Raw genomic sequence first — 13,889 nt, 5'->3', positions numbered from 1 at the left:
AGTGTCTGATGCCTCCACTGTCCAGCCACATGCTGGTGGAGAGACCTTAGGTCAAGTCATTTCTTTGTGCCTCATCTGCCTCTTCTGTGAGATGGACAGAATAATAGTTTCTACCCAGATGGTTGTGGAAAAGATGAAATGTTATTACATTTTTAATGCCTAGAAGAACTCCTGGCACATATAGATGCTTAATAAAAGCTAGTTAATTTTAATTACTCATGTGATGATGACAACAATGATGATACAGAACAATGATGAGAAATGAGAATAGGATATTAGGTCAGGGCCAAGTTATTGAGAGCTTCAAATGCTATGGGAAGGAATGGAGAATTCCATCCCGTGGGCAAGAGGTAATTCTGTTTCAGAATGAAACTGCAGGAGACAGAAGATTTCTGCACAAAGTGCTTTCACAATTGTTACTTTCAGGTGAGGCTGCTGCCATCGCTTTGACAAGGACACTCCCCCGGAGTGTGGCAAGGCTGGCTCGTTCATCCCATGGATTCCTAGGATGGGGGCAGGGGGAGAGATGACACGACAAGCCTCCCTCCCTGCCCCTGCCATCTAGCCCTGTTCTTCATGGATGTGCTGTGTAGAAGGTCTGCGGGATTTGTGAGGACATCTCCAGGCCTCCTGGGGTTTGAGATACATCACACTCCACAAGAACTGCCCCTCCTCCCTCTTTCTGCTCCACTCACTGAGCATCCCCACCCACCATCCCCGAATAGCTCTTGGAAAATGGACACGGATGTTCCACTGTCCCATGAAACCTTCCCAGGCCATCAGAGGTCTGGTGCTGACTAGCTGGCCTCCTGTCTGGACTTGGCTTTGGATAAACGTCCCTCCTTCACCCTGCCCTGCCTGGTTCTTTGCCAGTTTGCCCCCTCCCACAGCCCTTGTCCATCTACCCCTGAAATTACCCTAACTCTCCAGCCTTGTTCCTACTCCTTCAAGCACGGGGCCCCTGCTTTCTTCCCCTTTCCCCCTGAACACTGGCGCTTCCCGTTTCTGCTTCTCTTCTCATCTTGCCCAAATCCTATCTGTCAGCCTCCCATTGGAGACTTCTTGTTCCAATAATGCCCTCTCTAACTACTAGAGTCCACACTGATCTTTCCCTTCTTGCTATGTGTATATTCAGGATGCCCCCCCCCATACACACACACACAGTTTAGTCCATCTTATATCTTGTATTGGCCATAAGCACCTTGACTTGTAGTCTGATTTCCCCAAATCGACAGGGCGCCCCACAGAGGCCTCTCCACCTCCCCACCCGCATGGGGCACAGGCACTTAGCACTGGCTACAGAGAGATTCCCCTTCTCCCTTGAGGGACGAAGGCTACACCCGTTCTTCTCTTTCTCTCCATTCCAGACACAAACTGCTCAAAGAGAACAAAGAAAGATGCTCATATTTTCCCAAAGCGAATGAAATGCAAAGAGAATCTAGAACAGGGAAAAAAATGTTCCACATTTATAGATATGAGGAGGGAGGAGAGGTGATGGGATTTGTAACAAAGCAGCAAAGGGCGACTTTCATTTGCCTGGGTTTGGGTCAAGGCTGTATAGCCCACTGCCCTCTGAAGGACACTGCATTCACTCTTCCCTCCAGAGCCTTGGGGTTGACTAGGACTTGGGGAGCCTGGGTAGACAGTCTCATTCTCATGTACTTGTCCTCAATCCATGGGGGCGGGGGGTGGAGGGCTGGAGCCTTCCCTCCACCCCCTTTCCCATAGAAATAGGACAGAGAATGAGGGCGAATTCACTGATTCCAACCCACTCCTCACCGTCATAATGCATAATGCAGCAAAGCCAACCTGTATCTAGAGGTTAAAATAAATCAAACCAAATGTGAAACAGGAATGACTGCAGTAAGACACCAGGGAGAACTGGCAGACCACTGTGGTGGAACACACAGAGGTGGCAGAGAGGAGCTCTGGTGTCTGAAGGGCAGAGAAAGGTGACCTCAAGCCAGCTGCTATAGCTGAGGATGCACACATGCCTGGAGACTGAGGGACCTGATCTGATCATCTCTTGAGTTCTCTTCAGTTCTGAGATTCATGAATAAGTAAAAGGGTCTTACAGGTGGAGCAAACGGCTCAGAGGTGGCTGGCAGCAGATTTGAGGCATGCACCCCCTATCTTTATGTCAGCTGCATTCCCCCATCCTGGGAAGTCAAGAAATCTGGATTCAGGTTACTCTGCTGGCCTTGGAAGTTCATTCCCTTCTCTGGGCTCAGCGCCATCATCCTCAAAATGAGAGGCTAGAATAGATGATCTCTAAGGGGCCCCCAGCTCTGCCTTCCAAGACAGTTTGAGGGCTTGCTGTGTGCTGAGATGGTGGGACACGCTGCCCACATGAGTGCCCAGCCTCCGCTGGTCACCCAGTGCACTACAGGACCCTCACCTCTGCTCCCTCACTGTGGGCAGGCGACAGCCTCAGTGAGCTCTGACACGCCAGCTGGACAGCAGTGGCATCAGGCGTGGGATGGGGGGCACCTGCCACCAGCTTCCCCACCTCAGAATACAGGGAGCAATAGCCATGTGCCCTGCAGCTGGGCCCCCTCTACCAAGTCACTCTCAGCTAAAAGGCACCCTGCAGCCCACTCCTCTAAATGCACAATGCAACTAAATCCAACATCTACCAGCCCAAGACCACACACTACAGTCACGTGAGCCAAGGTACCTGCTTACCCCACACCTGCCAGAGGAGCTACCCCATGCCTCAGTGAGGAAGCCCTCCACCTCATCTCTCCAAGTCGTCTCTGGCAGGTAAAGTTTCAGCTTCTCTGACTATGCCTGTCCACACTCATCTGTCCCTTCTCTGAGGGCCTACACCATGTAGTACCTGAGCCCCAGAAATACCAAGTGCGGTATGCTCTGTCGAGACACGTCTGCTCCTTAGCATGAACCTTGTTTCCTCAACCATGACATAACCTCCATGAGTATCACATGGAGTCCAGGAGCTTGGCGAGATTACATAAAACCAAAACTTCCCATATACACAGCATTCAGAAATTAAATTAGGGTAAAAGTTATGCTGCAAAAGAATCCTCAATATATAGTGACTTGAAGAACACAGGAGTTTATTTCTCTTTCTGAAGAACCATAGCTGATGCTGCTGGTGCTGGGCTCACATTCCTTCAGGTCCCTTTACCGGGCCCATGCCCACCAGCTTGGCTTCCAATGCCAGCACCTGCATCTTTGACAGAGGGCTGCTTTCGGGCTGCTGACATTCACTCTACCCACCAACACAGAGAAGACTGGGAAGTGCCTGGGAACTAATCCCCCCCGCTCCACCACCCTGAGACTGATGGGTGTGGGGATAAACATTGCCCAGTTCCCTTACGCTTGGCTAGCTCTGAAGGCTGAGTTTTACACTGTTTTTCAGAACTTCCCCATGGAATTAAGCCCTGGTCATCCACTGTGGTAGTTGGCCTTTATTGGCTGCCTTCTCTTCCCTTTGTCACCTCCCTACTCACCTGCAGTGCCTGAGCCCTCCGAAGCAAACCGCATGCATTCAGTCCTATTCTTAATACAGGGATCCAGGTTCCTTCCAATTTGTTGTTCTGCCACCCCTCCCCAACCCCAGCATGTTGTCCTGCTCTGCATAGTCAAAGAGGTGTCACGGGCATATCCATGCCCTGGCTTGTAGGAAGGAAAAGAGAGGACAACCAGGGAAGCAATTTGCTACAAGTGAGTGAGGTAGAAGTTGTACCCATCCCTTCTTTTCATGTGTCCTTAGTGACAACTTAGCTGCAAGGGAGGCTGGAAATGTGCCCAGCTTAAAATATTACTCTGGATAGGAGAAATGGTTGCAGTGGGCACCTTATATAGTCTCTGCTACAGAAATGAAAAAATACCTAACGATTTACTGGACTCCAAAATAAAGGTGCTCTGCTTATCTTCCATGTGCTGCTTTGTTGAATCTGTATAATACAATGAGTGTCACTGTTGTCATTTACAGATTGAGAAACTGAGGAGTTCAGTATCTTACCTGAAGTCACACAGGAGCAGTAAGGGGCAAAGTCAGGATCTGAACCTAGGTCTGACTGGCTTTTTCTCCTCTGTGGTTATTCTGCTTTTTATCCCTAGAAATGCATTTTATTTGGTTCCATATCCTTACTTTGAAGGTGACAAAATTGGGGGCCAGAAAAAGGCAGAGACTCACCACAAATCACCTAGAGAGCAAAAAGCAGAATTGAGCCAGAACCAAGGGGTCCTGGCTACCAGCTGGCTGCCTGATCCATAGAGCCTGCTCTGGGCTGGCAACTTCCAAACAGCTCCTGCTCTGATTCAGACCAGTGCCTTTGGGGCTGCTGGGGAGAGGGATGTGTATCCTTTGGACTCACTGAGTCCAGAGCCCAGCCTTAAACCACAGTAGTATCTAAAGTTTCTAAATAGAAAATTTACCAATCAAGGTGGCAGTGATGGCCCAGTATCCCTTGTTACATGAACAGCATCCTCTGTGCTCAACTCACAGGCCTTAAACCAGCTCCCTGCCCTCTCCCAGAAGGAGGGATGCTGGTTCCCTTGGGTCTCGCTGTCGGCATGCAGGAATTAGACAGTGGAGAGGGATTGGGCCATAAGGGTCCCCAGATCCTCCATGAAGTCATCCCCTTGCTGTCGTCAGTATCAGTTGCCTAGCAACTGCCTTTGGCAGATGGTGGCACTGAGAGCATGCCAATCTCTCCCACAGCTAAAAATACATTCCGACGACAACGGGTCTATTTTAAAAGATACAATGTGCTCCCAACATCTTCCCTTGTCTGCAAAGAACTGTGCTGTGCTGGGTCTCTCTGGGCTTCTGATTTGGTCTGACGGTGTGGAAGGGAGTATTCTAGGAAGGAACTCAAGGCCAGGCACCACAGGGGTGCTTAGAAAATTGTCATGGAGGAGGATGAGGGAGAGGAAGAAGAGGAGCACGAGGAAATAGTGGTGTGGGAGGTAGATACCATAGTTGAGAGCAAACCCTGTAATTTGGTCATATTCTTTCCCTGCTCAGGAGGGTGGAGTTAGGAAGAAAAACCATAGAATCACAGAAGCTTAGCGCTGCAAGGGACCCAATCCCATTTCCCAGTTGGGAAGGCAGAGGCCCTGAGAGATTGAAATGAGAAGAGTTGGCTCTTTGCCCTTGCTCGGGGTGCAAGGGCTGGGGTTCCCAGGTGTGGACATGAGACCTCGGACCCTCGAACTCCTCTTGCATTCCTGTTGGCAAGTTTGTCACCCCACCCCTCACCAGCTTAGCCTTTCCATTTAATCACCATCATTTGCAGCTTTCTTTTGTACAAAGAGAGTAGTAAGTGCATTTGTGCATTCATTAATTCAACAAATATTTATTAAGCACCTACTGCCATATTGTGCCAAGCCCTGTAGATAAGCAGGGGACCTATACACATGGTCCCCACCTCCTGTTGCTTGTGGTCCAGCAGGTGAGGCTGGCACCGAGCAGGTAGGCACAGGGTATGCCATGCTACAGACATCGAGGCAGATTTGGGTCGAGGCCTACTTACCAGCTCTGCAACCAAAGCATACCACTTAGGGTTGCAAGATAAAATACAGGGGACCCAGTGAAATACGAATTTCAGATGAACAATAATTATTTTTTAAGATTAGTGTGTCACCGGTATTGTATTATCTGAGGTTCAACTTTAACTGGGCCTCCTATAATTTTATGTGCTATACCTGGCAACCCTACACTGAATATCACTAGTGTTAAGTTTTCTCATCTATACAATGGGAAAAATAGTATCTACTTACAGGGGTTATTTTGCAAATTAAATGAGAAAACATATATACATCTGTGACTGACAGATAAAAGTTATTTCCTCTCCTCTCCAAGCAGGGCTTCCCTGGGGTTTTGCCCTGGCCAGCTTATTAGCCCAGCTCTCCTCCCCCTCAGGATCTGGCAATAAGTGATGGGTAGGGGTAACCCTGCTCTGTCCTAGGGCTGAGCTGGGATGAGGGAAACCTGCTGGTGGACAATGACTTGCCAAAGAACTAGGAACCCACCTGGCTTTGCTTGGAGTGCTGGTCAGGGCCAGCAGTTCTCCATTGCCTGGGATGCTTGTTAAAAATACAGATGCCAGGGTTCTACCCAAGTTTTACTGAATCAAGATTCTAGGGAAGAATGTGCCTTTTAAGGAAAATCCCTGGTAACACTCTGGACTCTAAAGTTTGAGAACCACTGGTCTGGGGTGTGGGGAGAGATGCTGTCCCTGTAGAGGCAAGGCCACAGCAGCCTGTTTTGCGATTGGGATCCTTGATTGGATCCTAGAACAGAAAAAGGACATTAGTAGGAAATTGGCTGAAATCCAAAAAACATCAGTAGTTTAGTTAATGGTATTGTACCCATGTTAATTTCTTAGTTTTGATCATTATACCATAGTTACATAAGATGTTAACATTAGGGAAATCTCAGTGAAGGGTATATGGGAACTCTCTGTACTATCGTCACAACTCCTGTGTAAATCTCAAATTATTTCCAAATAAAAGGTTAAAAAAAAAAACTGCTTTAGCTCAAAGCCTGCTGTGGACTCTTCCCCAGACCAGTGGTGCAGCAGAAGGCCCAGCCCGCACGCTAAACCGGCTTGAGTTAAGCAAGTGCAGGTATCTGAGAGCCCCTACCCCAAGGTTCTGGGAGAGCACTGCTTTTCTTCCCTGCCATTCACACTGGGGCTTAAATGTCAACCTCAATGAATTACATTTTAATCTGTCTCTGTTATCAACCTGGCCAGGTCCTAATTGGATGCCAGGCACACTGCTGAAGGGCATGCATAATTCATCAGCTGGGAGGCCAGGAAGGCCTTTCATCATGGGCCAGGGAAGGAGGAGGGGGAGAAGGCAAGAAAGAGGGGAAGGGGGAGGAGTTAGAAAAGGAAAGAGAGCAAGTAGGGCTGGAGGGGAGGAGAGAGAAGGGCCCTGGCACAGTACTAGCCACTCAGTCTTTCAGGCTCTGCTTCAGGGCCACCTCCTCCAGGAGGTCTTCATTTGCAAGACTCAGGCCCTCCTTCCCTTGGTTGCCCATAGCACAGGACACACCTCTGTTACACTTAACTAATCGGAAGGTCCTATGATGTTTACTTAAAAGTCTGCCTCCCCTAGACCTTGAATCCTCTCCCTTTGGGGTGATATCTGACCTGATGACAGGTCACCCCAGTCTGGCAGAGTCCTGGCACACAGTGAGTGTTTGTTGAATGACTGAAAGGTAGATTCTAGCTCAGGACATACAAAGAAACTGTCTTAACTTGAGCTCCTTGGCTCTGCCACCAAACTTGCCCCAGCCGTGTCCTGTTCCCGAAAGCCACCCTTCATTCTGTCCGGCCTCCTTCTCCTGCTAGCCACCTCCGAAGGCCAGGGACCACATAGAAAAGCAAACACTGTTATACTGGAACTGAAAGGGAAAGTCCGTATTTCTCCGGGCATGCCTCACGCTACACAGTCAAGCGCACAAATCACCTCCCCTCCACGCTTTCCTCAGTCCTCTCCAGGTGGGCTTCCACTTGGCTCAAACTGCTCTTGTCCAGGTCACCAACCAACTCCATGTGGTCAAAGCCAAAGGGCACTCCTGTCTTCACCTTGACTGACCTATCAGCAGCCTTGACCCCAACCACCCCCTTGACACATGACCTTATCTTGACTCTCAACACCACACACTTCTGTCTTTCCTCTTTCACCTTAGCCACTTTGTGTCCACTGGCTTTGCTGAATCTCTCTCATTTACTCAACCTCTGAATGTTGGGAAGCCCCAAGGTTCACTCTTCAGAACTTTGCTCTTCTCGGGCTACTGTTTCTACTTAAATAATATTACTCAGTTCCATGGCTTCAAATGCCATCAAACGCTAATGGTTCCTAAATATATATGTCCACCCTTGACCTCTCCCTTAAGCTCTAAGCACAAGTATCCACTTGAGTGTATTAGTTCTCTATTGCCAAGTAACAAACCTATCCCCAAATTTAGCAGCATAAAACAATAAAGATGTATTGCCTCATAGTTTTTGTGAGTGAGGAATCTGTGTGCCACTTATCTGGGTGCCTCCGGCTCAGGTTCTCTCATGAGGTTGTAGTCAGGCTGTTGGCTGGGGCTGTGGTCTCATCTGAAGGTGTGATTAAGAGAGGACCTTCTTCCAAGCTCACTCTTGTGGCTGTGGGCAGGATTCAGTTCCTTGCAGGTCACTGGACTGAGAGCCCCTGTCTCTCACTGGCTGTTGACCAGGTGTCTCCCTCAGTTCCTTGCCATGAGAACCTCTCTGTAGACTGCCCACAGCACGGTGGCTGCCTTGCTTCACAGAAAGTGAGCAGGAGAATAAGAAAGAGTACCCAACACAGAAACCATGGTCTTTTTGTCATCAATCACAGAAGGGACCTTCCACCACCTCTCCCCAATTCTGTTTGCTGGAAGTGAGTCACTAAATTCAGACCACACTCAAGGGGAAAGGATTACTCAGGGCATGAACAGAAGGACACAGGAATATTGGGGGCCATTTTAAACAGGCATCTCAAATTAAACATGTCCATGAGAGAACTCCTGATTTTTCCCATCCCAAACTTTCTCATCTCCAGGTTTTCTCTATCTTGTAACGAGTGCAGCAGCATTGGAATGGAATGTACTATCAACTGGGATAAGCTGGGACTACATCTCCCAGAATCTCCCTATTGCATGGTTCTGGGAAAGAGTTGGCCAGACTGGGAGCTTGAACCAGATGTGGAAGGAGGAAATGAAGCATCAGCCATTATTTTCAAAAGATCATGGCAGTCAGATATGCTGATGGGCAGACACAGAGGTAGCTGGAGCATCCCAGGTTGTCCTCACTCTGCTCTCTGTCCAGATTATCTTCCCAACTGCTGGCCTTGCTGACCAACAGCTACCCAAGGCCCACCTCCAGATGTGTGGCTGCAAGCCCAGAGAGGCAGAAGAGGAACAGAGACAACAGTACCTCAAAGCCCTCTCCATGAACTCCCCTCATGGCCTCACCTTGCTTGTTGGATGTGCTTGATTTCTTGGGTGTGCTTCAACTTATCCACCTACACCAGGCCTGCAGGACTGTTACTGGCTCTTTCTCTGATCCTCCAACTCCCCTTCCCCTTCCAGACTTCACTTCCCTGGTTCCTCTCACTATAAGACTACAATGAATTCCTGTAATGAATCCCTTATCCCTTAATGCTCATAATGCTGCCTCCCTTTTATCTCAATTGAAGTATCACCTCCTCAGAGGGGACCTTCCTGAATTCACCACCCTGTCCATGTTAATCCCCTTAGACCTTTAGGTTCTAAATGAACTAATAAGCAACAATCTTTACTTCCTTCCTATGTCCCATGTACTGCTCTATGTATCAATACTTTAATTGTGCTACCATGGATCATTTTAACATCAGTCCTTCAAAAAAGGTGTATTTATCCCTATCTTTTGATAAGGAAATGAATGCACAAAGAGGTGATTTGCCCATGATCTCACAGAGAACTAACAAAACACATAGTACGAGGGGAATCGGAACCCAGTTCTGCTTGACTTTCAGTCTGTTCTCTCCTTCACCTCTCCTTACCTGAAGCCAGAGTTGGGAGTTTCTCCATCTCTCAATCTCAGTATCTTCGTTTATAATCCACAGATCATACTTCAGAGACTGACTGTGAGCACTAAAGATATCTAGGAAACTTTTATCCCTTCCCACTTCCCCTGCTACAGATCTCAAAAGCCAAGGTCAGTCTCTACCCCAGAGTGGATTCCCAGAGTGGAATCAAGGATGCCCAGGATTCCAAGACAAGGTGGAAGACTTCATTCTGGAGCCTTGGCAGCACCCTGCCGGAGCCCCTTCCTACCCCACTCTTACCTCAGCTAATGGTCTCTGTTGGACTGGTAGCTCAACTCTCAGCCACACACAGAATCGATAACAGAAGTCCCCAGACCTCGAATCAAATGTCCCACTGGGCTGTGTTTATCTGCAGAGGCTGAGTGACTCCCAGGTGGCAGGGCTCCCCTCCTTCATGGCCTTTGCCAGCTTCCGGCAATTCCACCCTGTGTTCCCCTACAGAGGATCTGGGCTGTGTCAGGCTTTCAAGCCCCACTTGGAGCTCTTCTGAGGTTTGTTCAACAAGTGAAGCCACAGAGTTGGAGAAACAGTCTTGTACTCCAGCAGGTCAAAGGGCTACAGAGAAGCCAGTGTCACTATGATTTGTTTCATCATGGACAAAGCTCAGAGTGGTTTTATCTGGGCTCTGTCTTCAGCCAGGACTCCCTGCCCAACTGCTCTGATCCTCCCTCTCCCTGTAAGACAAGGCCCTTTTGACCCTTTGACTCTCAGCTCAGAGCACTGCCCCCTCTTGGTGACCTCACTTTGCCTCTTCACCTGGTGTACAGGTCAAAACCAACCAACTACTAACCACACGCAGTTGAAACAACCCCTGTGAATGGCTTTATTTAAAATTTGGAAAAATCACTACTTTTTCATTAATTTAAACATTCCCAAAATGTTTTCTCATCTGTTGTCTCATTCTATCAGAAGTTATTAGGTGGGTTTAACATACAGCAGCCCCACTGTAGAATTGTGGAAATAATCATAGCTGGTGCATTTTGAGCCCTTCCTCTTTGCCAAGCACTTTCCATGAGTTAAATACACTGATTTCCTTTCAAAAGCAGTGGGAGGTAGTTACTGTTATTACCCCTGTTCTCCAGAAGAGAAACTGAGGCTCAGAGATATTTAAAAACACAACTGTCATTACCCTTCCACTCGTAAGTAATGAAGCCAGAATTTGAACCCTGGTCCCAACTCCAGTCAACTGCTAAACTGTACCCAGTCACAAAGGAGGGGGTGGGGGAGGCTTGTCCTGATCCCCAACACAAATGCTTCTCAAATTTTAATGTACAAATGAAGAGAGCTCTAGTTAAAATGTATGAAAATGAATAGTTTGATTCTGAAGATCTGGGGGCGGGGGCCCAAGATTCTGCATCTCTAATAAGCCTCTAAGTGATGCTAATACTGCTGATGCAAAGACCACACTTTGAGCAGCAAGGCTCCGCATCACACTGTGCCCGGGAAGTACCTGCCACCCTCCCTCCCACGTGAGATCCTCTTGGGTAGGCAAGCTCTTATATTAAGCCCAGCCCACTCATGCTGTTGCAAGTGGCAGAAAACCCAATTTGAATGTTGGTTTAAAACAAAAAAGGAATTTATTGATTCATGTAACTGAGAAGGCATGGCTTCGAGTATGGCTGCATCTAGGGGTTCTGATGATATTTCAGGACCTGGTCCCTTAAAGCTTCTCAGTTTTGTACTTGCTGTTGGCTTCATTCCCAAGCTCCACAGTGTGATACAAAGACTGCCAGGGGAATGAAGGCACAGTGGCATGGTCTTAACAAGCTGAAGCTCAGGCTGGTGAGCTCACATCCCTGCTGGAATAAACAAAAGAGCCAGTTAAAGGCAGCTGCTGAGTCCCTCTTAGTGCTGGCGCCAATATGGGAAGCTCCAAGGACCCCATCACCCCACACCTGACCTGGGTGTCCTTGAAGTCTGAGCTGGCTAGTGATGCCAGTGCCACTGGGCAGATTGGAGACTCACAGCTAAGGAGCAGGTAGAGGTGGACTGGCCACACCCTGATGTGTAGCACCTTTTCATATTCCCTGGGTTACTCTTGTCTTCCCCAACTGTGCCAGGTGGATTACTGGTCGCAATCCTTCACTCTCCTGTGGTAGTATTATACATCCACACCTTTGCCATAGCTGGGTGGGTAAGTAAACTTCCCTACCTCTTGATTTGGGGATTGGCCATGTGACTTGCTTTGGTCAATGGACATTAGAAGATGTGAATTGAGCAGAGGCTGGACACCTGCTTGCCCAGTTTGGCTTACTGTCTGTGTCATGGTGACCATGGAGTAGCTGCTGGCCCATGGAGGAGGAGAGTTATGTGGAATGAACCTGTACCCAACCTGCAGCCTAGAGTCCAGGGTCCAGCTAGCCCAGCTGAGTGGCAGCTGACCTGCAGAACTGAGAGCATGAGGATAAATAACTGTTGTGTTAAGGCACTGAGGCTGAGCGTGGGGTGGACTTGTCACACGGCATCATTGTGGTGATAGCTGATATACCAGCTTAATGATTTACCCTCAAGAACAGGACCAGAAATTCCTCTTGAGCTCCCCCACAGTACCTAGTACATGCTCAGGTAACAGAAACACCGGGGCCCCTCTAGTCTAATTTCCTAATCTGTCAGACCGGGAAGCTGAGGCTCAAAGAGACAAAAGGATTAGTTTAAGGTCACATTAAGTAGGTAGCCCAGCAGCCAGTACTAGAACCCAGGTATGCTGACTTCTGAGCCAGTGCCTTTCCCCCATGCCCTCTGCCCCTCTTATTTCTTTATTCAGAGCCTGAGACAACATGGTCCTGACCTGACAATGTCTTGACAATCATGTCTCAAGACTCAGAAGTCCCACTTGACTACAACTTTCCATCATGGGATGGCCTTAGAGCTTGAGGCCCGTAATGGATATCCAGGATCTACCTCCCAGCCACAGCCTGCAGAAGCACAGAGGTAGGTTATTATCAAGGTCTGGGTACAATCTGAGACATAAGTGACACAGGCAGGCCAACAAGCTCATGGGGTCAGTCTCAGGTCATGTGGCTGGTGGTCTCTGTACAGACCACACGAGAGAAATCACAGCTGTGACCAGGGCTCACGGAGGCTGTAACTGAAGAGGGGAGTGGCTCAGAGTGGGCACTGGAAGGGAGCAGATAGGGGTCCATCAACTCCTGGGGACCATCTTGGATCAGACCCAAAGCAAGGCCTAGTTCAACCGTAAGTTACTTTCCACCTCCTGGGAAAATGGTTTTCCAGCAGACTCACTGAGGGAAGTGGGTGCCTAGCCCATAAGCGTGGTTGGCAGGCATGTAGGACAGATGGGCTGCTGACAGCATCCCCCTCTTGCCCCCTCCTCAGAATACTCCGAAGGGGGAGTGAGCAGCAGGCCTGCCCGCACATCTCCTCCGGCCCACATTCACACAATCTGGCTGCGTCTCTCACGTGAACCCCACCTCAACTCATCTCCCCCACCCACCCTAGCCCTACAGGCCTCCACTCCCCACAAGCCCAAGTTATCACCTCAAAGTCAGGGCTGGGACTAGGGTGAGGCAGGTGAGGCACAATATTTATGGCGGCATCAAAATTACTCAGCAATCAAGATAAATAATACTTTTGTGTGATTAAAAATCCAAATTAATGCAAAAAAAGTCCACAATGAGCAAAATATCAAAAATTTACATAAAGACAGTCTCTGACAGGGCGAGGATTGGACTGAGGTGAAGGAAGTCACATTGTATAAATACAGCGTTAGATGTCTTTATTAAAAATTTTGGTATTTCATGTACAGTAGATATTTTGCATTACCTTTAAATTTTAAAATATTGCATTATTAGTTATCTTAGTTACTGATTTTGGGCCTCCACTTAAATTCTGTGCCCATGGCAATGCCTCACTACCCTCACCCAGGTCCTGGTAAAACCCACTTGTGTCCTGTCCCTCAGCTCCAGCAGTGGCTCCCCAATATTGTCAGGATGCAAGCAAAACTCTCTGTGTGCCCTCTAAGTCCTCCTGGTTGGGCCCCTGCCCATCTCCACCCTAGCCCTGGTAGTCAGCTGGAACATACCTGCATGGCCATAAAGCTTGTTTAAATATTGGAATACTTCCTCATCCCGAGCACCAGCATCCGCACCCCAAGCGTCCCCTGCCATCCTGGCTCCTCCCCCAGGACACTATCAGAATTCCCCACAATCCAGCAACCAAAGGACCAATGTCTGACCAACTGGGGACCCCCAGATCCTGCCCAAGCAATGTTTTCAATAGTCGCCTTTCCAGCCTCATCCTACGCCAAGCTCTCCTGTGCTCGGCTCCAGACACACTGCCTTCTCCCTGTC

General features: G+C 48.7%; 1 protein-coding gene across 1 annotated transcript in view; it reads right to left on the bottom strand.

Annotated features, from left to right (window-relative positions):
* CES5A (carboxylesterase 5A) overlaps positions 1-13,889 on the bottom strand; it is a gene marked incomplete at both ends in the record, with an annotated part of 267,282 nt that overhangs the window by 43,674 nt on the left and 209,719 nt on the right.

This window comes from Grampus griseus (assembly GCF_964374135.1).
Source record: "Grampus griseus genome assembly, chromosome: 19".
NCBI classification, from domain to species: Eukaryota; Metazoa; Chordata; class Mammalia; order Artiodactyla; family Delphinidae; genus Grampus; species Grampus griseus.
Note: the sequence above shows the minus strand (reverse complement) of the source record. Positions and strands in the feature narration are given on the sequence as shown.